The sequence below is a fragment of the Zosterops lateralis genome (assembly GCF_965231275.1).
Source record: "Zosterops lateralis genome assembly, chromosome: 5".
NCBI lineage: Eukaryota > Metazoa > Chordata > Aves > Passeriformes > Zosteropidae > Zosterops > Zosterops lateralis.
The window spans coordinates 22,623,186-22,650,834 of NC_139766.1; the positions used below are offsets into that span (position 1 = coordinate 22,623,186).

Below are 27,649 nucleotides of genomic sequence, written 5' to 3' on the forward strand. Positions count from 1 at the left end.
AGAAAAAAGACTTTATTGTCTAATTCTTGCTACCTTTTATAAGATGTTCTGATACAGACTTAACATGATTGGTGGATAGGAACTGCACCTCTCTAATCCCATCAGTTAAACTAGAGAAACAGCAAAACACCACCTGGAGAAAGATTGTTTTGAGAAAGGATAGTTGTTTGCCAAGATTGTTTTGAGAAGCTTTCTTGAGTAACTTTTCCTTGGGAAAAAGTTAGCAGCTGCTAGCAGGCTAAAATCTCTCAGACCCAGAAATATGAGGCCCACATCTCACCCATTTCTATAAAAAAAAAAAAAAAAAAAAAAAAAAAAAAAAAAAAAAAAAAAAAAAGGAAGGAAAAGCAACATTTGTTCCCCTCTCCACAGGGCCCCTGCAGAAAGCAGAACAAGTGCAGCCCAAGAGGTTCCTTCAGGAAACCGTCAAACAGAACCTCAATCAGGTACTGACTTAGTGCGGTCAGAGAGATTTTTAGCACAAGCTGCCAAGGTAGAACCAAGAAGAGCAAAATGTTCAGTGTCTGCTTGTAGAGGGACCATCTGAGTGATCACCCTCATCTTCTGCATCTGGGTCATCACTCAAAGGTTCATCCACTTGATGAATTTCGTTCTGGTCACGGTTTGAAGGCTGCCTGTTCGACCAGTTCTGCTTTTGCTGTTGCAGGTCAGGACAAACACATCTTGCAGGTACTCAGCACACCCAATATCTGTGGAGGCACACACATACCCACAACCTGAAGTGATAAGTTCAAATGGGCCTTCCCACTGCTGGGTGGTTAAATTTTGTACCTGAACCTTCGCTCAAGACTGATGTGTCTCGCCCGAAGCCTGCAACAAAAGGTGATGGTTCAAAATGACAGGATTATTTGAATTCTGTGGCACCATAAGATGATTGATTGTATACAAAGCTTTTGCCAATCGACTGCATGGGGCTTCACCCTGCATCCCCCGCTTTTGTTTTTCAAGAACCCACTTTAAAGTACCATGAGCACATTCAACTATAGTTGACCAGTTGGGGAATGCAGAATACCAAATTTTTGTGAAACACCCCACAACTGCAGGAACTGCCGCACCTTCTGTGAGGTGTAAGCAGGACCATTGTCAGTCTTCACAGTAGAAGGTACACCTAAAACAGCAAAAGCCTGCCTCCAATGGGCAATGACATCACAAGTTTTTTGTCCAGTATGAGCAGAGGCTCATATAGCAGAAGAGAAAGTGTCAATAGACAAGTGCACATATTTGAGTCAGCCAATTTGGCAATTTGGGTGACATCTGTCTGCCAAATCTTCAAGGCTTCGAGGCCTCCGGTGTTTACCCCTGGTGGTAAAGGCACAGCAAGCACATGACCAGTCATCACAAGAATTGACAATGTCAGAAGCTCACTCCCACCGACCACCTGCAACCTGCTGCACAGGAGTCAAAACTCCCATCCACAGCTCGGACCCACAAAAGACAAGCCAAATGCAGAGTGCTGGGCTGGGCAGGAGGGAAGACACCCAAAGCAGAGCCAGGTTCAGAGTCCGTTGCAGTCTCTAATATTTCAATGTCCACAAGAACACAGTCCAAATCAGTCTCTGTGTCCCCCACAGTACCGCACTCAGAGGTCTCTTCCTCAGTCAAAATTTCAGAGTTAGAGTTCTCTCTGTAACTTCGGAGCAGTGTGATGAATTTCTTCCAAGACACAATCAAACTTGCCACTTCTATATTTCCAGAGTACAGAGACTCCAACAGGCCGGCCCCTACTGACTGCCATAATTCTTTCAATATTGCTCTTTCAGCACTAGAGAAAAAAACACGTTTCTTTCCCCAGAGATACAATGCCTTAAAGTGGCCTCTGAGAATGTCCACTGGCGTGGCACTATAAAATATCTTGCCATATTTCTATTATCAATTTGTCTGCTGGAGATACCATAGAAATAATCATTTTGCATCTCACTGGGGGATGTGTCCCAGCAATCAAAATTCATCTCTTAACAAAGGAGGAAAGCGAGCAGGCAGAAGCTCGTGTGGCTGGAATTACCGAAACCCTCTGTCCAGGATCAGGGTAAATACAGTACCTTGTCCCACAGCTGCAGTCCAGTTGGGGTCACCAGATGTCACTGTAGGACACAAAAGAAAGATGAGAGACTCCAAATATTTCATAAGGCAAAGAGCATAGAAAAAAGACTATTGTCTAACTCTTACTACCTTTTATAAGGTGTTCTGATACGGACTTAACATCATTGGTGAATAGGAACAACACTTCTCTAATCCCATCAGTTAAACTAGAGAAACAGCAAAACACCACCTGGAGAAAGATTGTTTTGAGAAAGGATAGTTGTTTGCCAAAACTGTTTTGAGAAGAAGCTTTCTTAAGAAATTTTTTCTTGGGAAAAATTAGCAGCTGCTAGCAGGCTAAAATCTCTCAGACCCAGAAATATGAGGCCCACAGGGGAATGCATGGCCCGTGACTTCATTTCGAACAGCCCGTGGCCATTTGACTTCTTTTCGCATTATTATCAGATAACATCAAAATGTGGGTTAACATGTAGCCTGGAAAAGTTTGCTTTCAGAAGGCATTTTTTTTCAGTGGCTTCCCAGCCCTGATTTCTCCATGATGCACACTCAAGCCTTTTACCTGCAGAAACTAAAGTTTTAGCCATTTTGCAATGAAAATTTAAAGCAAATATTCATTGCTGAAATAGTGTTTGTATGCAGAGGGGACTGTTTCAGCTTAAAATCCTAAGAGTTTGCTCTTTGGCAAAAACTATAAATTTGTCTGTATGATATGTCATAAAATGAGTCCTCTGGGGCACTTCCAATAAAGCTTTTAACAACAATCTGCATTGTTTCATTTTGCCGATTAAAATATTTAAAAATACCTGGTTTAAGGTAAATATTAAGACTGCAAAAGGACAGACTTCTGAAATCTATTTTTATTTCTTCTATTTTTATTTCTAATCTATTTTTATTTCTTCTTCGCACTTTTTTAATATAATCATACAATTTATCATGTAGTCATCCAGCTGTGGACTAGGGCTTCTAGATAGGTTTCACTATCAATTGTTTGTTACTAAGAATCATTATAAAGTATTTATGCTACAAATATAACCTTACTTCGGGTTCTTGTAGCGTGTTATGGACATTACTCAATATTTCTTCCTAGATCACCACATGGCTTCTGGGAGACCAGTGACATACATTTTTTCCTGTGTTTTACTGCCTGGCAAACAGAACATCATTCCTTGCATTTTGGAGGTAGTCTCCTGACTTTTATGACATGAACTGATGCTCTCAGTGTAGGTCTAATTCACAATCTCAATTCTCAATTTCCACAGGAAGGTCAAAGGCTGCAGGAATAGTCATCATTATCTTTCCCAAGGCAGGATGAGGCATTTTATCATGTGTTTCTCCAGAATGGGCAGTTTGAACCATCACCCTTCTGTGAAAAAGGGTCTTTCACTACCAAGGACAAGCTATACAGTGCTCAATTCACTTGAAAACAGAGGGCAATAAGCAGAAGAGTGTGAGGGAATGTTTCCAGTCCAGTATAACATGCTTGTAAAATCACACGTTTCCCCAAGTGACTGTTAAAATCTGCCCCTACCAAGCCCCTGTCATCCCAGACCTATGCTGCCCCTGCTTGCCAGGGTGGGCGAAGCTCCCATCCTGACCCAGCAAAGCTCCTGATATATTCCCAGCCATGGTACCCTCTCCATTTGTAGCACCTGCTCTTTTGGTGGTAGCTCACTGGTCTCCTCTCCAGCCACAGCAGGGAATATACAAAAATGGATTTAAGGCGTGTTTACATGTCCCCACTGTCAGAGCTTTCACCACATAATACTGTATAAATAAAATCATCTGCCTGCTCTCCTACTACATCTCTGATTACACATGCATTTCAGTGCATGTGAGAAAGCTTCTAGACTAAAATAGATCTAGTTAGCATATTTAAAGTGTAATACACAGAATTGCAAGGTGAGAGATGAAGCAAAAATGCAGACATGCTTTAGTACAGATGAAAATATCCCCAAAGCAACTGGATAGTTTGCTGCCATTTGTCTATATTATCCCATTTCTTGCTAGTAAATTGCCAGTTATCACATTGACAATCACATATGAAGTCATGAAGTTAGCCTTTTAGGCTGCAATTTATCGAGGCAGCTTTCTATCTAAGCAGGAACATTCTCCAGAAAACCTCAGCCAAAACAGTCGACTAAGGTACCAGAATGAGATTAGAAGAAAAAGATTTCTGAAGGCTGAATGTCTCAACTACTTTTCCTTTGAAAAAGTGCCACACCTGTGTTTTTGAAAAAGCACTGTGGATTGGTGAGACAAATGATCATTTCCTGCAGGACACATCTGTGAAAACCTGTCCGGCGATCAACCCAAAAAGATCCCAGCAGTTCACACATACTCACAGAAAAGGTTCATGAAGCACAGCACGGTTGGGATTGCAGGGGCTGAGGCAGAACTTCTCTACTACAAAATAAGTACCGGGTGTTGGTCTGAGAAATCTCAAGAATGAACAGTCTGTGGAACAACAAAAAATACAGCAGCTATGGAAGGGGTCTGAAAAGGATGCCAAGCATCAAGAGAAGGGGGAAGGCAGCCTCACTGCCTCTGAGCGGCCTCCTGCCTTAAAACGCAGCTTTTGGACTGGGACATTTCTCGGCCTGTTAGCCCACCTCATTAGCTCAGTAGCCAAAATTACAATGGCAAAATACCACAGGCAAAATACCACAGAGCTGGCCAGGGGGTGACCTCCGGCTGGGCAGGGCCATAAGCCCGGTCCTGTGCACTGGGCTGCCCATGGCTGCAGATCCATGCAGGGGGGAAGCTGCAGAGGTAGCCCTAAACTGTCTTCATCTCCCACCTCCCTCACATCTTTGGGATAAATTAGGCTGGCAATTCTTTATTTATTGACCAGAGAGCTTTTGGAGAGTTTAGCAAAGGTTTTGTACTAAAAAAACTTCCTGGTTCTTGAAGTCTATTTTCAGCTAAAACTAATTGTTTGCAGGAGAAAAATATTTTAAATGTGCCTAAAACCTGTTGCAGAGCTTTGCAACACGCTAGCTCCTAGCCTGCAAGGGATACTTGGTCTTCACATTATGACATAGTTGTCTGCTTAAAACAAGAATATCCAAAGCAGCTTTTATTCATTTCTTTGCCGGCACGTGACGTTTCACCCCCTACATGTGCTGGCTCCTGCAGCAGGAGGCGCATCTGAATCCAATCCCTGCTCCCGGGCACGGGGCTGCCTGCCCCAGCCCACTGCTGACGTGAGCTTGACAGTCCCGGCTCCAGCTCACTGCAGGGGAACTACAGCAGGGCAAAGCAAGCCCCTGGTGATTTTCATCCAGCACCCTCCTTCCACAGGGAAGGTGAGGATGCAATCTCTGCCAGACAGGGAGGCAACTGTAAATCCGGCATTATTTAGAGTGAGAACAGCAGGCTTACTCAACACAGCAGCCAAACTTCATATAAGTGCTTCCCTGAGGCTTAATAGGAAAAAAAAAAAAAAAAAAAAAAAAAAAAAAAAAAAAAAAAAAAAAAAAAGAGAGAGAGATTTAGTTGTACTATCTGTACTATCGAGAAGGCTTTGTTAGTCCTGCTTTGTTTGCACCCCCCAGCTGCGACACAGGCAGTTAGGTGATGCAATCTTAGTGCCAGTTCTTTCCAGGAGGTTTGTTTTTCAGTTTCCAGGTATATCGACATATGTTAAAGATCACACATGACCCAGCGCTTACCTAACTTAAATCTCTCCTCCTGCACAGGCAAAACTCTCTCGACTGGTTGTAGCAACAGAACGTCTTTCATATCATTTCTGGAAACACCACACTCAAATCAAAATGACTCCAGAGAAGCCGGCAGCTTTCACAGGTAAATGTGACACAACGCCCGCCTGCAAATGCACCTCAGAGCTGAATTCCTCTTCAGAGAATCACACAAAACAGTGGGGAATAAATGTCATTGCCAGGCAACATGCAACAGAGGAACTTTCTGCCAAATCCCCCCAGCACTGTTTGTGATATGGGAAGATTTAATTTTAAGACTATGCAAATGGAAGTATGAATACACTGACAGGCTCAGGCTTTGTTGTGGTCGTTGTGACTGTCCCGGAGGAAAGGAATTATTTGGCACGTGTTCTTCCGCTTCTCCTTTTTCTTACTCTGGCCAGAAAACGGTGAGTTCTCTCAGGTTTTTATCCAGCTTGCAGGTAAAGGGTTACAGATTCTAGGAAGTATTAAATGCAAACTTTAAAGGATTTTATTTTCATCTAGAGTCACATGATGCCTTAATACCCAATGACACTAACTACAGTGTCTCATTAAGAGGTCATGCAAACTCCCAAGCTAAACAAGGCATTCTTACATATTTAACATTCAAATGCAGAAGCCAAGCTAAGCCATGGAAGATTGTAATCAGGAAAAGCTACACTTCCTGATCCACACAAAAGCTACAGGTAGGAAAAGTTCTTTTAAACTTGTAACTTTGTGCTTTCTAGAGGAACTGTTTACAGGGCATATTTTGTACTCTCTTTTCTACCTTTCAAAACTGTCTAAGAACATTATCCTGAAAATATCTGATCTCACTTGATCCACCTGTTGTAGAGTCAGGATTGTTTTTACACTCAGAAATACAGTTGACTCAGTAGAAATCCAAAGAAAACAAATTTTAAGCCAAACCTATTTAAAAAGCAATGTTTTTAAAGATCTCTTATTTATTAAACTTGTTCGGTTGGAGTATGTGGGGGGAAGGAGGAGTTAATATGTCTTTGATGTCGGAAATGAAGGGATTTAGAACTCTTCTAACTTCCTTACATAGTGAATTGCACATTGTTTCAGTCACTAATCCAAGTGCGTTTTAACGGATTTGGCTTCCTCAATGAACTTACTTACATGATTTCTAAATTCCCCTCCTAGAATTTGGTACATTTAAAAATAAAATCTTACAAAAGCAGATGAAAGACAGATGGGGACTACTACAGTGCTCCATAAAAGGAGAATAAAATGGCAAAATACAGATTAAGAGGAAAGTCAGTTAAAAACAGTTTATTTAAATTGAGAATTTAAATTGCATTAAAGCATATCAGTTTTCACGTGGAGCGATAAAGTTGCACTGACAATTACTGGCAATATTGCAGGAGTTAATTTTTTTTTACTTTTCCAGGCTACAGTGTTAGCATTTTCATCACAGAGACCTTATTCTCATCACAATTTTTGTTAAACTGTAATCGTTTTCAGAGAGTGTTCTACATACTCTGTTTTTTAATACCTTTATAGGAATTTAGTTAAAGACTGCATTCTAGAGGGTTACAGAATCCAAATTTACTAACAAATCTCTAGTGCATCATAGAATTGCAACATCCTGAGGATTCCTACTGCTCAAAAGAAGCAAGCAGTGTTTATTGTTTTGCTCCTACAATGCTTGGGTGTTGATTGCCAGCAATGTAATTTTTCCATAGTTCATTCCATAAAACACATCTCTTTTTCTTGTTTCCACATAATGCTAGGAAATACTAAAAGAAGTAGAGAATCATAATACCTGAAGCAACTTGCTTCAAATAAGCTCTCAACTTTCTTGGTGAAAAAAAAGGGGGCTGTCATTACCAGTATTTTAAAAAAAAAATTTAGTCCAAACAAGTTTACCAGCGGCACTTCAAAAAAATTGTCATTCACTTTCAGGGTGCTCATCTTGAAACACAGTAGGTCTCATGTTGAGGAGGGCTGATCCCAGCACAGCCTAGATCAGCCTGAGCCATGAAGTATCTCTTTATCAACACAAACTCATTGTACCAATGTCCTGACAGAGTAGCTCCCAACTGTGTCGATTAGAGTGTAGCAATAAACCACTACACTTTAAGAGAACTGCTCCAAGTTTAATATAACTGACTTCTGAGCCTATATTATTTACAAAAATCTATTTAGAAACTGTTGTAGATAAGGGGCTTATTTGCTAAGCTACATTTATATCTCAGGGGAGTGACAGGAACACCACAGCTCCCAAATAAACAGCCAATCACAGGTTTCCCTGAGAGGAACATTGCACCTGAAACATGAAAAACAGCCTGCCATGGCCAGTCTCTTCTAAGAAATGTTTGTACAAGTTGCGTGTGTCGTGGCAAACCAGTTTAGTAGCTCAGCAGTTAAATTTGTTGAATATTAATTACACAAAGTGTCTTTGTAGGGTGGAAGGTACAATGCACTGTTAACTCTGTAGCCGGAAAGACAGAGTGGCCATTGAATGAGAGGGAGCCTTCCTTAACTCCTTTCCTAAAGAAAGAATACAAATGAGGCACTTGCTGTCAAGCACTCTAGTAGTTAAGATTTATTTTATGCCCAAAATTTTACTCTTAGTGCAGAAATTTGTACTGCTCTAATTATTACTTTTTATTTTTTTCTGATGATAAAAACAAACCTATTTTCTTACTTTGTCACATCAATATCGAACCAAATGTAATGCTGTTTCACAGGGAAGAAACACAAATCAAATACTTCCTGCTCATAACCAAAAGAAGAGAGAGGTTTTTGGAAAATGAGATTATTGGAAACCTAAGGGAGAATTTTTCTCTAGAATTTTGGGGAAAGCCAAGCAAATATAAAAATCAAAACACTATCAGAAATTTAGAATAGTTTTCTCTTTCCCCAAAGCTAAGACAAGCATGGATCAAAAGGCAATCCAGATCTTCCAGATTGCAGATCTTGTACCACACATAAGGCTAATACTGAAAATCAACCCAATGATTTTTGCACAGCTCTAGGTATGTGGCAAGATAGAGCAATTCTTCAAGTGAAGGCAATCATGACTTCCTTCCTTGGAAAGCCTGGTTAAGAGTGGATCACCATGCAAGGCAAACATTTTTGAGGGTTGAGGCCCTTCTCCAACCACACTATTGTTTGTACCTGACCTCAAGGAAATAAACTTGCTAAAAGTATTTGCTCTCAGACTTCACTGAATGAAAACTAAGGAAAGTCTTTCTTCACATCTTTCAGGAAGGGATGGTCTTTAGCTGTGTTTGCACTATATCCAGTTAAACACGGCCTCAGCATTGTGTACATCTTTCACTATTTCACAAAGGACAGGGGTGGGGGAAACACTCAACCCACTGAAACATAATGAAATGTAGTCAGGCAATAAATATTTTTTTGGAACTTATAATTTCTCCTTCAGATCCTGTCTTTCTAAGGATTATGTTGATCACCTGTCAGCAGAGTATGCCCATGCCTTCCACACAACACTCATGGTGGGGAGGGCATGGCTAACCAGAGCAGGTGGCCAAATCCCACCGCTCTTTAAGCAGAAGCACCTCATTTCACACTTGATCATGCTGGAGAATCAATGTCAAAACTTCATGCCCAAACAATGATTCATGAAAATTCTACAGAAGTGCGCTGGCAAGCAGGATATATTGCTATGGAGAATAAGGTATAAAACACAATGTAGTTTTACTTATTGAAAGTTTGATATCAAAATGGACAAAATAAATGAGTTATGGTAGAGTGGTCATAGGTTTTGATCTATGAGTTAGGTCAAAAGGGATTTTTGGAAAAAAAAAAAAAAAAAAAAGGCAATTTTCCTGTGAGTTCTCCTCTGGGTCACTTTCACTTAGACATACAGAGGAACTTTAAAATTTTATTAACAACTGAATATGTTGCATGGAGACCAAACATTTAATCACTTACAGGAGGAGGCAGGGGGAAAAAAGGCCCAAGTTGAGGTTTTTTTGGTGTGACTTTTTCTCTGTCTGCCATTTTTATGCAAGTTTGTTTAACCACCTTTTTTTCACTTTTATCACAGATGTTTGCCTCAAAGGCACAGATGCCTTCTGGTTAGAAAAATATTTCTGGTTGAATATTCTATAATTAATTCACACAAGTTACTTTTCCATTTAGGATAGCAAGGAAGAGTAAGACTTCTCCTTGGGGCTTACTCTTTTTAATGTTACCAACTTGACCTGGCTCAACTTTGCACCACTTCCAGCTTTTTAATATAGTTATGTTTTTCTATAAAAGAGCAGTTAGTCTATGATTTTACGTATACATAAAGGTCCAATGCCTTGCTATTGCAGACAATCTGCTTTTCTGAAGGAGCTGAATAATAAGGACAAGTGTACCCCATGTCAAGAATAACACACTCCCAATAACTGAAAACCCTTTCAGTATGAAGTCCACCCTGGGAACTCTTCTCACTGGTTCCAGTAGGAACCATATCAAATCCTCATGCTGCCAACAGAGGACAGGAGAAAAGAAATAACCTGATGCAAGTGGTGCTGGTGCTACCCAGCACAGTGCTGCCAGCAGAAACAGCATGGCAGCAGCACATGTTTGCCTGTGCTGGACAGAAGCTCTCCAGACCATAACAAAACAGATTATTTCACATCTGCCCAATCTGCCATGCTCAGAGCAGGTGCATCTGGATGTTAAGGCACTTTTCCAGAGAGGTTAGCATTGATGTCCTCTTATGATACACTCTGATGCAGAGTATCTGACAGCAGCTTTCAGGCAGCAGAGGCAGAGAATGACTCAAATGAGCCATGTGGAGCCACATGTCCATAGTCCTGAGGGCCCACCAGACTGCAGGTCTGTTCCTCCCCTGATTACCTATCCTCCCCATGGAATTTATTGCAATGACTGTATGTGTTGACTGGACTGTATTTCTTACACTCACTTCCCCCTTCAACCCACAGCCACTTTTCTATCAGCAGTAGATTTGGGAGTGCCCAGTTTTATCTACCTTATTAAACACCTGAGCTTTGTGCAACAGCCTGGGATGCAGAAGCACCAGCTATGCCCTGGCACAGCCACCCAGTAATTTCCTCCCCTCCATTCTGGGCTGTGCTGGGGGCAGAACCCCCCCACCAGAACCCAGGCCCACTGTGCCAGGGCAGCTCCCAGTCCTGGGACTGCCCCCTTGCCAGCTGTTCCACTTGTCTGGCCAGTGAATCCATGCTGCCCCACTACAGTACAGGAACTTTATTACCTCAAAAAAAAAAAATGTTATCCACTCTCCCTCTTTTTTATGGCAAGCTTGATAGCACTCACATTAAAATGACTTTAACACAACACATTTCCATGGAGCTATTCTTCTCATCTGCTTCTGATCTACTCATAGTAAAAGAAGCCTAAGTCTCAGGCTAATTCATGCTTTTGAAGTAAGCTGGCAGTCTTGTTCACTTACAGCTCAGTGGAAAACAAGCAGTTACTGTCAGCTGTCAGGAACCTGAATCAAGTTTTGTTAAGGCCTCCTCTGCCTCTATTTCTGGTTTGGGTGTGGCATGGAAAAAACAATATTTACCATCTCAGTATGTGTGCCCTTTGTGTATTTGTTTTTATATTCCCTTTCCCCGTGTGAGTTTAGCAGATGTTCCATGGCTCAGTATCAGCCCTGAACTTTGTTGTCAGAGTACGTGCATGTCCCCACTGAATCAGCATTGAATAGGCAATGTCTGCACAGAAAAGATAATTCAGCTGCCAGGCACCATTTCAGGGGCAAATGTAGAGAAAGGAATGAACACCAAGAATACCATAAGATTTCATTTTCAGTGTGAATGAAATAAAAACTACAGCCATCAGCCCTGATGGAAGGCTACCAGGGGCCCGAGGAGCTATCACCATGTACCGCGTCCAATTTTTGTCTTCAACATCTCTTTTAAAATTAAAATCACTTGGGAGTATTTTCCATTGCTGTGGATGAATGCACACAGATTGCTAAAAGACTAGTTCATATTTACCAATATACATTAAAAACTAATGCTCAGTGCAATTATCCCATTAATTACCTTCTATAAAAATATTTCCATTCACTTTTTGTTTATATAGAGCAAAAACATAGGGATTTACTAGGGTACAGATGATCAAAAAACCTCAAAGACAGTTTAAGAAAACAGAGGAAAGCCAAGGGCAAAAAGATGCTAAGGAAAGGTCAGCTTGCTGTTTTCACAGCCAGTTACCAGAACCCAGTTGTCCATCAAACTACAGCCTCAGCTTTCTTTCATTTTCCTTCCATCCTTCCACAATAAAGCTTTGCAGTGGCACCACCGATATCAGTGTGGCTGGACTTTCCTCCTGGAGAGTAAGAGAGAAATTATTTGTTCCAGAGCACATAGCTACCCAGATTTTCCATGTGGAGGAAAGCCAGGTTTGAGAAGCAAGGAGGTAAATCAGCCCCCATCTCTGGGTAGAGGAAGAATTTGAATCCAAGTCTCCCAAATTCCCTAAGAGCCAAATCTGCCTCTAGAGACTAACACCCTTTAGAAAACCAACCCAGTGACTTTCTTGTCACAGGGTAATATGTCAGATTGACCAATAAATAAAGTTCCAGCACAAGCAGCAGATATTTGCTTTACGACAGTGTGACCTGAGGCACACCATTTATAGTCCCTGGAACAAGGAGTTCTGCTGGAAATGTCAGCCTGGTGTTAGCATACAGCATTACAGCATCATGAACAAACCCACAGGCAAAACACACTCCAGCAAATTAGACGTGATAGTGCAATCTTCATTGATAATTTTGGTGCATATAGCCCATTCTTTTGCACAGGATTAAAGGAAGAAAAGAAATTACTAAGCTGTCTTGATGCCAGACAAAGTCTTTAAAGGCAATGAATCCTTTCCTATAGTTTTCAAGTATTGTTTTATTGAGAGACTAAAAAAGGTTGCAAATGCAATCGAGATCAGCAATTCAATAATACTACAGAAATGCAGCTGTATTTCACTGCTATCTCACCATTATCACATTTTAGAAACATTTGAACCTTTTTGACACAGTGGTCAATACTTTGGATCTGCCTTGTTCTGAGAAATTGTTATTGTATTGATAACTAAAAAGCTCTTTGCTCTTGTTCATGAAATTGTGTCTAATCATCCCCTTAGGCACCCATCATCACTCAATGTCTGTGAAGGAAATTGGTTTAAAATAACCAAATGGAAAAGTTCACCTGCACTCTAAAGAGCTCTAGATTAAATTAACTCTATGCTTTACACTTTAATCAAAGTGTTGTATTTAAAAGAAAAAAAACCCTTTGAATCGAAAAAAACTCATGTAAGAGAAAAAGTCACAGTACATAAAAGGGCCTTTATTAAAGTATTGTATCAGAGTTGTTGCTTGAAAATTTTTGAGTGTGACTTATAATTGTTTTTGAGTCTTCTTCTGTTTTAAAAGGTTTGTTTTCCATTTTCACAGTCTTCTGTAACTATGCTTTTCTACTCTCTGCTGACCAATCTTTATGTGACACGCTCAGGAACAACAAGGTTAAAAAAAGCATCCTGGTATGTTTCCCACACTTGTTATGTAAAAGCAACGTTGTGTTGGAGAAACATCTTGAGCAGTGAAACTGGGGGAAAAGACATATCCCACTTCACCACCATACCCCCACCCCCGCCCCCACCAAAAAAAAGGTGAAGGAAAAATAAATGCATCAGGTGTTTAAGTATCTTTTAGGCTATGTCTGGTATGAGAGAAGACACAGATAAAATCTGATACAGAAGCTGACTCGTATGGCTTATTGTGTTTTAGAAGGATTCCTAATCTTAGTGCACATATTTGATCCTTCTCAAACATCCCCACAGGTGTCTAGGCCTAAGCAGTTCCAGATTACAGGCTGCAAGATTGTCTCAGAAATACCTGCCTGAGCCAGGCACATCCCAGCCTTATCATTGGCTGAAATACCTAATTATAAACAATTGGTGCCCCTAACATGCCAGGCATTTATGTGAACTCTGGACTACCAATACCTGACATAATTAACAATATTATTATTTTGCTCACAGAATAAAATAAATTTGCTCCCACAACATGTAAAATTCTTCTGATGAGGAAAGCATCTTCTCCAGGTGTCACAATGCCAGCGGTATTAGTTATCTGGATTTCATGTTATGATCCAATTAAAAAGCAACAAGGATAAGGAATAATGAAGAAAGTGATAAAATTATTTTTATCACTGTTTCCATACAGGACAACTTGGTGATGTTTGTTTTTTAAAATTAGCAAAATCAAATTCTTCTTTCAAACCTGACTCTTCTGCACCAAGTATATTTTTCTCCAGGTTTTACTTTCATTTCTCAAAATCCATTCTTCTCTGTATGCCTTAGCCCAAACATTGTGCCCAGTGTGCAGCTGACTGATTCTCAAACCTTCTAGGAGTTATGAATTTGGGCAAGTGGCCAAGCTGTTCATTCATCATCTTCTGTTTCAGTCTTGCCAGGAAAATATAGGTTTTTTCTGAACAATGAATTTATAGCATGTGCTTTGTAGGTCATACCTACTCCTTTGTGTAGGACTCACTTTGGGCTAGCAGTAACAAGCCAAGGGTGTGACTCTGCAAACTAAAGCTATTTATAAACAGGTTTCAGTATCTTTTCCTTCTGTTTGCATTCCAATTTGAAAATCCAGTTATAACTTGAAATCTTACAGCCACATTTACAGAAAATACAATTTTTTCCTCAATCCTCTATTCTTCTATAATTTTTCTTTGAAATAGTGAAACCAACATTGTCTCTTTTCCCTGTGGCTTCTATCTGCCCATTTCAAGAAGTTAAAGTTTCATATTTCCCCCCAAATTTGTTGATTGTTAAGCTGCCACAAAATTACCTTTATCAAACAATTATGATGTTTGTAAGCCACTGATTCTTCTTATTTTCTGAAATTCTTTTCCATTCTCTATATCATTCTAGTTTGATGCATAAAGGCAAATGTGCATACAAATTGTTTCATAAGGCCAATATTTGAGATGAGCCCCAGGAGCATGGCTTATTGCAAACTTACTGCTTTTGCAGTTTGCACTGCTGTAACAGCTGCATTAAATGAATATTTATTAGCATAAACTAAACCTGACTGAATTTCTCTAAAGTACATTTGGACAAATAATCCAGCAGTGGTATGCTTGTGCTACAGGGCTTGTATTGTTCACTATTATGCCGTGAAAGAGCCTAGATTTGTATGTTCTGCTCTTGACATGAAATAAAGTTAATCATAGACTGAGTTCTCTTTGTTCAGTACAACAGACTTTTTTTTGGCCAGTACAAGTCTAGTTTATCTCACATTCCTACAGCCTGCAATATTGCTCTGTCCACAGAACTGAGAGTGCAGTGCAGTTCTAAGACGGTTGAATAGCTTACTTAGATAGTGGCACAAATTCTCTAACCCAAGGACTGAGTCCATCAAGAGCTTTCTGTTTTGTAGATTTGGCCTTCTGTTTCTCAACCTGTGCAAGTCTATTGCTACCCTGCAGGATCTGTTCTTTATTCAGGTTGGTTTGGTTTTTTCTCATCTCCATGGCATTCCCAGTAAGAAGGATAATATTCAAAAATACATTTTTAAAAAGCCTTTTGTGCTCTGTACTGAGTTTCCTGAGTAAGGCTCTAGAAAAGAAAGTTTCTTGCAAAAGAAACTACATGAGTGAATACACTACTGCCCAGGAAAAGTCATACTCCTTCTCCCAAACAAAATGGAAAGATTAACTCCATCAAGGCCTGCTGATACTGGAGTCCTTCATCCCCAAAATATCGTCCTCACACAGCTTTTGCAGCTCCTGACAGAAGGAAAATTAAGTTAAATTGGCAAAGATCCTATGCATTTATGCCAGAAAAATCCCACACAATTTGAAATTAATCAATAGCACAGAAACCCCCTCCCACCTACCACATGGAGCCCAGTCTCCAAAAGTTTGCAGCCTTTCTCTAGGGTGGTATTTGAAATAAGCATGTTTGCAGAACTAGCTTCACCCTCCTCCCATGCCACCTTCCCACACAGAGAGATCTTTTGGTACTTTCCTCCCATGGGAAAAATAACACACCTATGTGGAAAACAAAGGCTAGAAATGCCTGATTTGAGAGAATCTTCTCCTTACTGAGCCAATTCACTTTTCTCCCACTGAGAAACAATTTATTTCTAATCCAGAAAAACACAACACAAATATGATTTAGCCTTCATGTCAATTAACCTTTTTGAAAGACCTGGTAAGAAAGTCTTGCCTGAAACAGAACCTGAGATCTACCCTACTTTTTCCAGGCACTTCCTTTGCTTTCCAGGAGGCCTGAAGATCCTTTTATGGAAGCAAGGTTGCAATTGATTGCCACAAAGCTTTCCATGAATGGCCTTTTTGAAGCATCCAGGTGAGACACCTGGAAGACTCCGAGGCGTTTTTTACTCACAGTATACAATTACCCAGCTCCCATTATAATTCAGGATTTGGCCCCCTCCCTTCCTGCAGGATTTCTCCATGCAAGGAAGTTCAGGTGCCATGTCTCTAATTTACCATCAGGGGTTTGCAGCATTTCCTTGTTTGTGTTACAGCAGCATCTACAAGCACCAAAAGGGATAAAGGCCTTGCTGCTTTGGCTGTCCCAGAGACACCTAATAACACATACCATATCTAAACATTTCTAGATTACCTAGACTGTTCCAGACTGGATCCAGGTTTCCAGCACATTCTTACTTTAGGGAGAATAAGAATTGGAACCCAATCCCATCTTGCTTATTATTAAATACATTATCTCTGAGAAATAAATGCTCTGTGTTTTAAACCCTTTGGATTTAGGAGGCACACAATTGCAGGTACCTGAAATCCCAAATGATGGGTGTCATCAGGAATTATTGCACAACCTGTGGTGACCACTGCCGCATGTGGCTTTGGCCACAGTGGGTTCCAATGTCTACACTGGAACTCATGAGGCAACTCAGAGCTCACCCAGGGCAGCAGGGACTCTCCAAAGTCAAGGAAACACCAAGTTTCTGAACTTTACATTGCTTAGGATAATGTAGCTGTCAAGTTGCCTTGCTCAGACAGAAGGGATCTACCAGTAGCATGCTACTGTCAAGCCTAGTAACAGAACTTAAGACGACAAAACAGATTTTGCTAGACAGTGTCTCATGCATAAAAATACTAATATTCCATACAGCTAGGTAGGGAATTATGAATTGTTCTCCTATGGAATGGCACTTGGCTGTAGATGGAGCTGGACCAGAGCTGTGTCCCATGGGCCACTCCTGCAGTGCACCCACATCTAGAACAACAGCGAGCACAGGCAGGCAGTGCCAGCAGGAAGCACAGCCAGACTGTTGGGAGTTGGTCAGGCCTGTTAATCACAAAGCTGTTCTCCCCAATCATTGCTCCACCCAAAATACACAGCTAATTGCCCTCATATTAATGTTTGCTACCTGCTTCTTTCTTCTTAGGCTTTGCCTATGGAGACATCATTTCTCAAGTTTCCACACTTCTTTCACATTAGAAAACCTTTCTACTATCTGAAAAGGTAATAATGAAGACAAAAACAAAAACAAAAACAAAAACAAAAACAAAAAACAACAAAAAAAAATTAAAAAAAAAAAAAAAAATAAAACACCAGATCTTTCAATATAGCTTGACCTAGCCAAGCTTTGTTCCCTTTGTATACACCATCCCATGCAGAGTGCTGCTTTCCAGAGGTAATAATAGTGAAGGCCTCTCAGGCTTTAGCAGTGCTGGTAGTTTAACATCATGTCACAAGTACAAGTATTGCAGATTAAGCCACAGGCTTGTTTTGCAAACTCCCATGTTGGTTTTTGGCTATTAAACACCACCTGACTAAGGAATTGACTAACAAACACAACTTTTGTTACAGGAAGAAAGGAGGAAATCAGCATAGAGCTGTCTCTCTGTCTCACCTCTGGGGAAAACCACTCCTCCCTATTGCCAGGGGCCATTTCGGCGCTGCACTCAGAGCCAGGGGGGCACCTCAGAGACACCCTCAGCTCCAGCTGTCTCAGGGCAATGCAATGGTTTCTGCAGGTGCCTCTGACCACAGGCTCTCACCTTATGTACTCGGGTTAAACTGTAGCCACAGCAGATTGGTGGTTTTTTTCAGCACTTTTGTTCATTGTGAAGCTTCAAATTCACTTTTTCCTCTTGAATACGTAGAGCACAAGGAATAGATGAGAAGAGGGCTGACTCTTAGCAGCAGTTTAGCATCACAGAAATTTAAATGTGACAGGAAACTTCACAGCAAGTCACTCGTAAGTCACTTTTGCAAGAACATATTGCTACAGAGAAAATAAAAACATAAAGCTTGATACAATTAAAGGATTTCAGGAGGTAATATGCCAGCCAGCACAGTGTGAAAAGGCCTTCTTTCCTGTAAAGGACAAAAGTATCTTATTCCTTCAGACCCCTTCCTCATCACAATGAGATGTTGATTCTGAAACTTGATCAGACAGCAGAAGGGTTAGGAGAGCACTGACTGAATTTTTATGCAGATTTGCTTGTCCATCCTAGCTAAAATGAATTCTGATGTCTCTTTGACATGAACAAGGCAGGATTTGATAGAACTTAGCAGCTATCCAGGTCTCCATTAGTAACTCAACCACTTTACTGTCTCTTCACCATCTCTTCTTTTCCAGCATTGTGATCCAAACTGGGACAGCAGCCCAGTTCTTTGGATATCAAACTGGGAAGGAGCACAAAAACCAAGGCCTAATATTTTTTTCCAGAGGCCCAAGAACCTCAAGGCTCTCTCAAATAGGTAAAGACCATCACAAGGATCATGCTATATAGTTAAAGGGGAAATAGGCTTTTCACAAAGAACTTTAAAAAGGAACCACAAGAAAATTACATTTGCTCCACAAGAGCAAAGCAATATCTTTGTAGCTTCTGTCAATCAGACTTACTTTTCCCTACTCTTTATTAATACATGCCATTTGAAAAAAAATCTATAATAAATAGGAATGGCTCTAGATGTCAAAATCTGGGAAGTGTATATGGTGAATCATCACAACAAAAAACGTAGAAGACTGCAAGGGACAGCACAGACCTTTACAGGCTCCAGTCCCTTGTCCACACAAGCATCCCTGTCAGTAGAACCTGAGAAAGAGTTCAAACAGCTGAGAGGAAAAAAAAGTGGAGGTATTATTTATTGGAATATTGGTAATATTTATTTATTATTACTGGAGGTATTATTTATTCTTAGTTCCCATAAATCACTTACGCCATCAGTTAAATGTGATTAAAAGCACTGCATCATTATTTGCTTTGCGATGCATAATTGAACTCCAGGATTTTAACTGATTTTAACATTAAAAATAGGTTTTGTCAAAGCTGAGGAAACATCCATTGGAAGAATGAAATCACATGACTGAAGGACTGGTATCAGTCGTCTATGACTGCATTGCAGAAAAAGGATAGTCTAGCAAAGACTTATCTATCCTCAGCAACTTCAAAATTTCAATAAAGCTCATTCAAGATGCGATACATACCATTTCTGAATGTAAAATCAAAAGAAATATTGAGTAATAATAACTTTTGCACTGCATTGTCTGCTTAAAATCCCTGGACTACATACAAATCACACCAGTTAGTAAGTTAAAACTACAACAGAAAAATAAATGCCTGAATTTCAGACCTTCTTTACATATGAAGTGAACAAAGACTGCAAACAGGGAGGATGTCTCTCACCATTTAAAACTATCCTTTTGCTTTCAATCCTGCATATGCATATTCCAAGTACATACCAACACCTGCCAAGGAAGGCAGTCTCACACCAGCACAGGCAGGGGTCTCTTAGCACTGGAAATGTGACAACCCAGCCTATATTAAATGCCACAGTAGCATTGCTTCAGCTGCAAAACCATTGCCAAAGCACCCTGTGGAAAGAGCAATGTGTACCACTCACAACTCTAAAATAAAAGGGTGGTGTTGCACTAGCATAGTTAAACTGAAGCAATTCTGTACAAAAGAATGATGCACTGATTTAAATCTGGATTCTTTATTAGTTTATTTTTGCTTCACAGCAGCACATTTCTATGGCCAAATTAGGCTTCAGGTTTAAACATTGCTTGGGTTATCATAGGATTAGCAATTTTAAATTAAGGAATGAGTTGCAAGTAAAAATAATTTCATGCTTTGAAAAGAACTTCTATTTCTTTCAAAGTCGTGGAACCTAGAACCGTCACTCCATAATCTTATTCAAATGTTGATGTCGTCAATGCATTTTAAATCAGCATTTAATTAGGTTAAATAAAGAAAACAGAAGCTGCTGAAGAAAGCCCAGTAAGAATTTCTATTTTCAGGTAAAGCTGCTTTAAATGCAAAACCAATTCTGCTAACTGTGGGATGTGATGCACACGACTGAGTTTATAGGTGTTTAGTGAGAGTTTGTGCCAGTTAGTGTGTCACTGTGAGCAGTCAGCACAAAGAGAATGATATAAATATAGGGGCCTATAATCTCTACTCCTAATTGAATAACTATATATATTTTTATATTGCATAAGTCATATCCAGTAGCATTTGCCCTGGGCTGCAACAATGTTTACTTTCCTTATAAAAAGTTTCATCTGCCCAAATCAAAGTCCTTTTTAAGATTTTTTTAGCTCAAATGAGCATAGAGACTAGGCAAGCTTTAGGGAACATTTCCTGTAGTTAAACTCTGTCAATTAACAGTGCTGTCCCCAAATCCCTTCCAAGCCATAACACAATTTTAAGAAAGCTAAATTGTATCAGTGTGGAAATCTGTAGGAGAAAGAGAAGAAATAAAAATTAGGTCAGTCTAATTGAATTACAGTAGTTTGTCTGAAAAACATCTTTGCTACCCACTTTGAAAAGGCATTAGAGACCACATTAGGGAACTGTTTTCATTTTGAAAATCTTCTTCATTACTGCCTGCTTTGCTGAAATGACTTTCAAAATCTTCATCTTTTCTACTCCTGCTTTGCTTAGAGGACTCTCTGCTGATGCCTTCTCCTGAGCTTTAATTTGTCTGGAGGATGAAAATAATGACAACATTAAAGCTAGAAATTTCAAATGGATGAGGATCCAATCCTAGCTTCAGCAGGATTTTATGTGCCTTTTAGGCCCTTATGTGAGCATTAAATTTTAACAAAACCTTCTGCGTTTCTCACCCAGAGGAGAACTGTGCCCCATCACAGTCTGGTCTTGCATGCACATTGACTACTTTGGCAGTGGGGTTTTCTGGCCTTTGGATACAGTTTTACACCTCCCACACCCAAGTTCGGGAACTTCAGGAAAAGCAGTAAGCATTGAGTAAGCCTCATATTAACACTTCACCTCACTGATACCTGCTCTAGTCCTGGCTCTCCAGGACTAAGTGTTCCTGCTGCTCTGATGCAGATACCAGAAATTTGTCAGCCAAACTCCCCTGGATTGCAAACCCCACCCCATAGATGCGACAGGAGAGTTCACATTGTGGGTGTAAGTATTTCATAACAAATAGTAAACAAAATATGCGTCAGTTTTAGCAAGGGTTGATTACACCAATTACTGATGTAAGATGAGCTACCTAAATGCACGTCAGCTATAGAATAAGGGCCCATCCATTTGTTCCACTCTTCATAATTGTGAAGCAAGACAAACTTTGTTCCACCCTCTCAAGAAAAAACTCATCCTCAAAGAAGGATGCACCCTACCAAAAGCAGGGGGAAGAAGCAGCAGTGACTGCAATTCACTTACTTTCTAGAGCAATGTACATTATTAAAAACTAAATTTAGTAGTGTAGGACTTTCCACACTAACTACAGGGAGTAGGATTATATGCATATATATATATATATATATATATATATATATATATGCATATAACAAAACTGATGAAGAGAACCTGTTCCTAAGTCTGTGTTTCCTAGCTCTGAGGATTCAAAATGTCATCTGAAGCACCTTTGTTTCATACTGGCTCATTCTTTAATTGTGTCAATATAATATTCACACAATTACAAATTATAATGAACAAGTCCCACTGAAATCTGAGCCCTAAAGGCTACATATCTTATCCAAATATATAACCAAACACTAAGCACACTGAGATTCTTTCAACCACAAAGTTAAGTAATTACAATTATTTCTAATGTTGCAATAAAAGTATCATATTCAACTAATTATAGCTCAGAACATTTTTCTACTACACCTTCTGGAAAGAAATACCATTTTTCAAAGTCACCCAATTTTCATAGCCTTAAGCAAAAGACTTCAGCTAAATTTCTTACCTCTGCTAGAATAATCTTTACTATTAAGCCATTTGTGTAAGTCAGTTTTTGACTGACTAATCTTCTGACTGGCAGGACTATAGACATAATGTATTTCCTCAAGGGATTTTTCTTCTTACAGAATCAGCCTGCAGACTTCTCACTGTCTAAATTATAGCCCATGATTTAATGTCATCCATTTCCACATCTTCAAAAACATGAGAGGTTGACCCTATTTCTAGAGATGGCTCCCCATGGCTCTTTGCCAACAGAAGTGCTTTTGACAGTGCATTACACTCTTCAGAAACCTTACTAATTTTTGTAGCTAAATTAGACATTGTTTGGCACCACTGCCTGAAAACAGTCAGAGACTGGGAGATGCCTGGGTGTCTGGGAATACTGTTTACAGAAATAGGCCCTAAACAAGATACCTGCAACTCAGATTAGCTAGCAATATATATATTTGCATCAGGTAGTACATGCTACATCAGACAGTTTTAATGAAAAAGGCAGTGGAAAGAGACATCTACAGCACACACATCTCCCCTTCTCCTCCACCAGTAAATACATGATTTGTTGTAAGAATATAGACATCACAAGCTTCTCAGTAAGGGCAAGCAAATATTACAGCAGGTCTACAGAGAGGGCCTGCAGAGAGCAGAGCATCACGGAAACATGAGGTCAGGCTTACAGCACGTCCTTGGCTCTGCCCAGCTGTAAGTCATCTCTTACTGCTTGGTGACACCACAGCCATTACAGTCTAGCACTGATCCTTATTGTTTTCCCCTACAGCACAAGGCTGAAAAGCCTTTCCCCCAGTGCATCCCCACAAAGCTCCTGGCACAAGGTAGAGACAGGTGAGACAGGCTCAGTTGGATAGAGCATGGTGCTAATACTGCTGAGGTTCTGCGTTCAATCCCTTATAGGCCATCCCATTAAAAGTTGGACTCAATGAACCTTGTGGATCTCTTTCAACTCAAAATATTCCATGACTCTGTGAACAGTTCAACTCAGGGTATGCTTGTGTGCAGGGGGAAATAGGTTATTGAATAACTGAATCAATATTATTTTGATAGAAGCTGTTTATTGTTTTTATTACACACTAGATACAGATTCTAGGTTTACTGTCTATGTGGGCACATATTTTGGGGTTGGCTAAGCTGCTTCATCATGAGGGAGGCATACATTGTTCAGGGCATTTAATTGGTCAAGCATTTATCTTTACGTTATGCTTCTTTTATCTAGGGTTTACATTTTTTGCAGATTTTTTTTAGGCTCTCTTTTTATTTTTGATCTTGTTGATTTTTTTAGTAACTTTGATGAATTCCTGAGAGCTTCAACAACAAAACTGCAGGTGGTTTGATAATATTACTCACAATCAGTTTGGCTCGGGCATCAAAATGGCCTGTTATACAAATACGTTGCTACAATTGTGAACAATCATAATGCTTTTAATTTGTCAGAGGCTTCAGCAATCAAGTAATAGAACAATACAGAGCCAAGTTTAACATTCAAGTACAATTGATTCACAGTCCAACTTCACCAAGCTTAAGGACCAAACAAGTTTCTTCCCCTTGAAGGAAGGTCCATTGCCATGGAGGAGGCATACTAGAACACACAGCAATGATGGCTAAAGAGCAGTAAATTACAGTTCAATAAGCATTTTTTAACTTAAATTTGTCATGGATATTTTTGGCATGAATTTTTAAAAAACAAGGTTCATGGATTTTGTCAGGATGTGGGCATCATAGGGAAGGGAAGAGAGATTTGAGGATTCAAATGTTCAGTGGCTTGCACTCCTAACACTTACTCCAAATCTTAACTTCCAGGTAAATATTCATAAATGCATTCACTACAAGTCTGGCAATGTTGTCCTGAATTTTAATGGCCCAGTTTTCTTTGAAGCCCCAGAAACATCCTTTCCCAGAAGACTCTCTAAGCAACAACAAAAACAAGAAAATAGCAAGAATTGATACCTTTAGTACATCACATGGTTCAAGCAATTATAGGAGGGTGAATGCCATTCTGCACCTATGTTTTTCAGAATGCTTTCTCACTTGTAGGTAAACATGGGGTGTAGAGCATATAAACCAACATTCAACCATTTTTTCAGTATTTTCAAGCTTATTTTTCAGTATTTGAATAAAGAACCACTATCCTCCAATTTACTTGGAGATTATCTCCACATCTCAGACATCCACACTAACCAAAAGTCCCATCTCTATAGAGGAGCTCAAATAATGTTGTTCTGAATAACTCCCTCTTATTTAAAAGAAAAAAAAAAAAGCCACATTTCTTAGTACACATTTTTTTCAAGTCCTCTAGCTGTCTAGACAGTGAAATCCTATACTTTGCCGACTAAAGGGAAAGTGTAGCCATCTTGTTACATAACAACATAAATAAAGGGGAACATTCGGTGAGGTCAAAAAAGGAACTAGCCTGAGAGCAAACAAAATTCCTCCTCCAGCATAACAAGTCTGGGCAATTGCCATCTATAAATTTCTTACCAAAGGAAAGAGTATAATGAGTTTCCATAGAAAAAAACCTAAACACTATCCAGCATCACAACAGTGACCATGACAAAATCAAATTTAACTTTTAACAAATTAAACGTTCTAGGAGACTGTAAGCCTTCAGACACAAGAGACTTAAAGCCATGATCAATGTGATGTAAATGTTATGTAATTCCAGCTCCCATAATACCAAGGGTGTTTTCACAATTCCTTTTGAGGTACCTGGTGCTGACCACAGCACTGAACTGGGGTCTCATCTAGCCTTGTGTGTCTCTTTGCACTTAATAAGGTAGAACTAAAAATACAATAAAAATCAGACAACGCAGAGACATTTCCTGGTGATCCATTGCAGAGAGTTTTTTTAAAAAAAGAGATTTTTTTTTTTTCCCTTTTTCTTTTAACCAGAGTGGCAGAAAAAATCTACTTGTTGTGGTTTTTTTTCATATTATAAATAAATTCCCAGTCAACTGACAAACCCACTCCTTTCCCTGGAGTTTTCTGTAGCAGTCATAACTAATGCCTTTGTTAAGCAGAAGTCGGCTGGAACCAAGAAAACAGGGGCTAACCTGCTGCTCCTCTGATCTGGGTGTCCAAAGAACAAGGATTTGTTGCAGTCATTGCTTTGCCACCTGCCTGAGGCATTCAACTGTATCTAGCACAATGATGTGGGAAAGCATTCAGGAGTAAATACACAATAACATTTGTATGTTTTCAGCGTGTGGGTAGGGCAATTTCTCTACTGTGTGTTTCCAGAGCAAGTCAAACCCATTAATTAAATTCATGCTCTTGTCCTGCTTCAAAAGAAAAAGCAGAGATGATTTATGGGCACTGACAGCTGCAGGAACTGGTTTTGCTCACTCCCTCTCATTAATTAATTTTGAAGCATCTGGACAGGTTGATTTCTCAGATTCTAAACATACAAAAGGCTGCACATCCTCAGTTTCTACAAAGGAAGAAAAATAACCTGTTCCATGAAGAGAATGTCTGTCACGGACAGACTCAGTGCTGACTGAATAGTGCAACTGAAACTGTGTATCCAACATCCCTGTGCCTGCCCAGGCAACTTGTAGGATAAAGCTGTAAGAGGTTCCAGTCATAAAATATTTCTTATCCAGTTTTTATTTTACTTGTCCTAACAACAAAAACTCTAAAATGAGAAAGTGGCACCTGTAGAACAGTGTAATCTACAGTAAGAAAAAAAAAATCTCTAATAACAGACCTAGGGAAATTGCCACAAACACTTCCTTCTAGAGGGAATATCAATGTCTCTATATTGCACATAATGATATATGCAAATATACAGCAATATAGCAATGTGTTTATTTCTTCTTCTAGGTTCTTTAAACAGGAGGCAGATTGCTAGCATTTGGGGCTGAAAGTTGGAGGTAAGTGATCAGAAGGCATTTAATACACCAGCTAGGAATAGGAAATCGTTACAGAAGTGGAAAATTTTGGGTACTGAACTTTCACCCTTGGCTCCTGCAAGACTTTTACTAATAAAAAAAACTATATAAACATAGACAGATTATATTGACATTGCATTACCTGCCCAGCAGAGCCATATGCTGCTTTGGCAGACATGGCCAAAAAGATCAAAGCTTTCCATGCAATAATGAGCTAAACGTGGGTGTTACATGTTTCATACCACGCTGTAGACCTATATTGACCTATATTGACAGAGTGAAATGCTAGGCCAGAAAGACCTCCCTGGATCTCCCTTTCAATCAATCATTTTATCATTCTGTGCAACACTTTGTTAAACATAAGGCAAATTTATTTTGTTGTGATTCATAGCCCAGACAGCAGAAAGCCTGCCCGGAACAAGGATACTGCCATCTAGAACAGCTCATGATCACTAGTTACCAGGAAGAAATAAAAAGTATCCAGCATGGTCTATAAAAGTGGTGGAGCAAACAGAACATAAAACTCTTTCTACCAGTGACCCAAAGGGGCCTCACTAACAGGTGACTATGACTAAGAGCCTCTATCTAAGCATGAATGGGCACGTGATAACGGGTTGCAGAATCGAGTAAACAGACAACACTATCCCAAGGTGCTTTAGCTAATAGAAAGTTAGTAATTCTCCAGAAAACTCCTGTACAACTGGCAAGACCACAGAGCTCTTTCAAAAAGCCTATTTTCAGCTGTTAATCAAGATCTCTCCTTTTGTCAGCTTGTTTTTACCACTCAGGAAATAACCTGGGCCTTTTTAGTTACTGGTGAGGTGCTTCATAAATGGGAGAGATTGGTCAGATTTCAAAGAATTGTTAAACTACCTTTATTAAATGTTAACTGGTGCATGGCATCTTACCTGCTTACATTCTTCATGTTGTTGGTGACAAGTTTGATATTTACAAGGAGCAATGTGATGACAGAATTCAAGAGCTGACATACTGATATATATATAAAAAATTAAATTCAAGAAAGTTTGCTAGAAAAAATAACTTCAACATGATTATAATTCCTATGTACTTTTTGTAAATAAAACTGACTATTCATTTATCTTCCTCCTCAATTCCTTCAGTGAACCAAGACCCAAGACAACTATAGTTACCTACATTTCCTTCTTCTCATCCCTATAGAGTCTAAGAGAGAAGTGTGCAGTTGGAAGATTTGACAGTTGGAAGATTATTTCTTCACTCTGAATTCATAGAAACAATTCAGGATTTTCAAATTCCACTTCAATTTTACAAAACTGCTCCTTTTCTGGAACTTAGAGCAGAATCTTAAAGGAATCTTAAAGGCTTTGAATCCACTCCTAGCAAGGTTAATCAGAGTTTTACCATCAAAATGCAGTGAGAACACATTAATACAACCATATCTAAACAATCATAATGAAACACATGGGCACAATCACAAAGAATGCATGGAAATCAGAGGTTTGTTCCGCTGAAAATTAAATTGCAATTAAGAATTGTCCTCATCAAAAGGACCCCCAAAAAAGCTATTGGACAACAGACTTTGCAGCAGAGAAAATACTTGAATGGTACCACAAAAGCACAAGGGCCAAGGTTGTTAGAGAAAGGAAAGAAACTATGAGGGGAATGCAAACCTCAGGGCATTTGAAATAAATGGGCAATTAAAACCACTTTGATAGCTAAGCATTTGGTGAAACTCTAGGGGACAGCATAGAATTCCAGCACTTTTTATCAACAAAGGAAAGCACCTAGTGTCTACAACTAATCGATCTTCAGCTCAGCTTGGAAG

At 39.6% G+C, this 27,649-nt stretch overlaps 1 protein-coding gene across 3 annotated transcripts in view; it reads left to right on the plus strand.

Annotated features, from left to right (window-relative positions):
• Positions 1 to 6,294: 6,294 nt before the first annotated feature.
• Positions 6,295 to 27,649, plus strand: part of PGCKA1 (PDCD10 and GCKIII kinases associated 1) — a 41,497-nt gene continuing 20,142 nt past the window's right edge. For all 3 annotated transcript variants that reach the window (XR_014590135.1, XM_083861731.1, XM_083861732.1), the window contains exons 1-2: positions 6,295 to 6,448; positions 25,778 to 25,827. The gene's annotated coding sequence lies outside the window, so the exon portion shown is untranslated. The remainder of the gene's footprint in view (positions 6,449 to 25,777; positions 25,828 to 27,649) is intronic.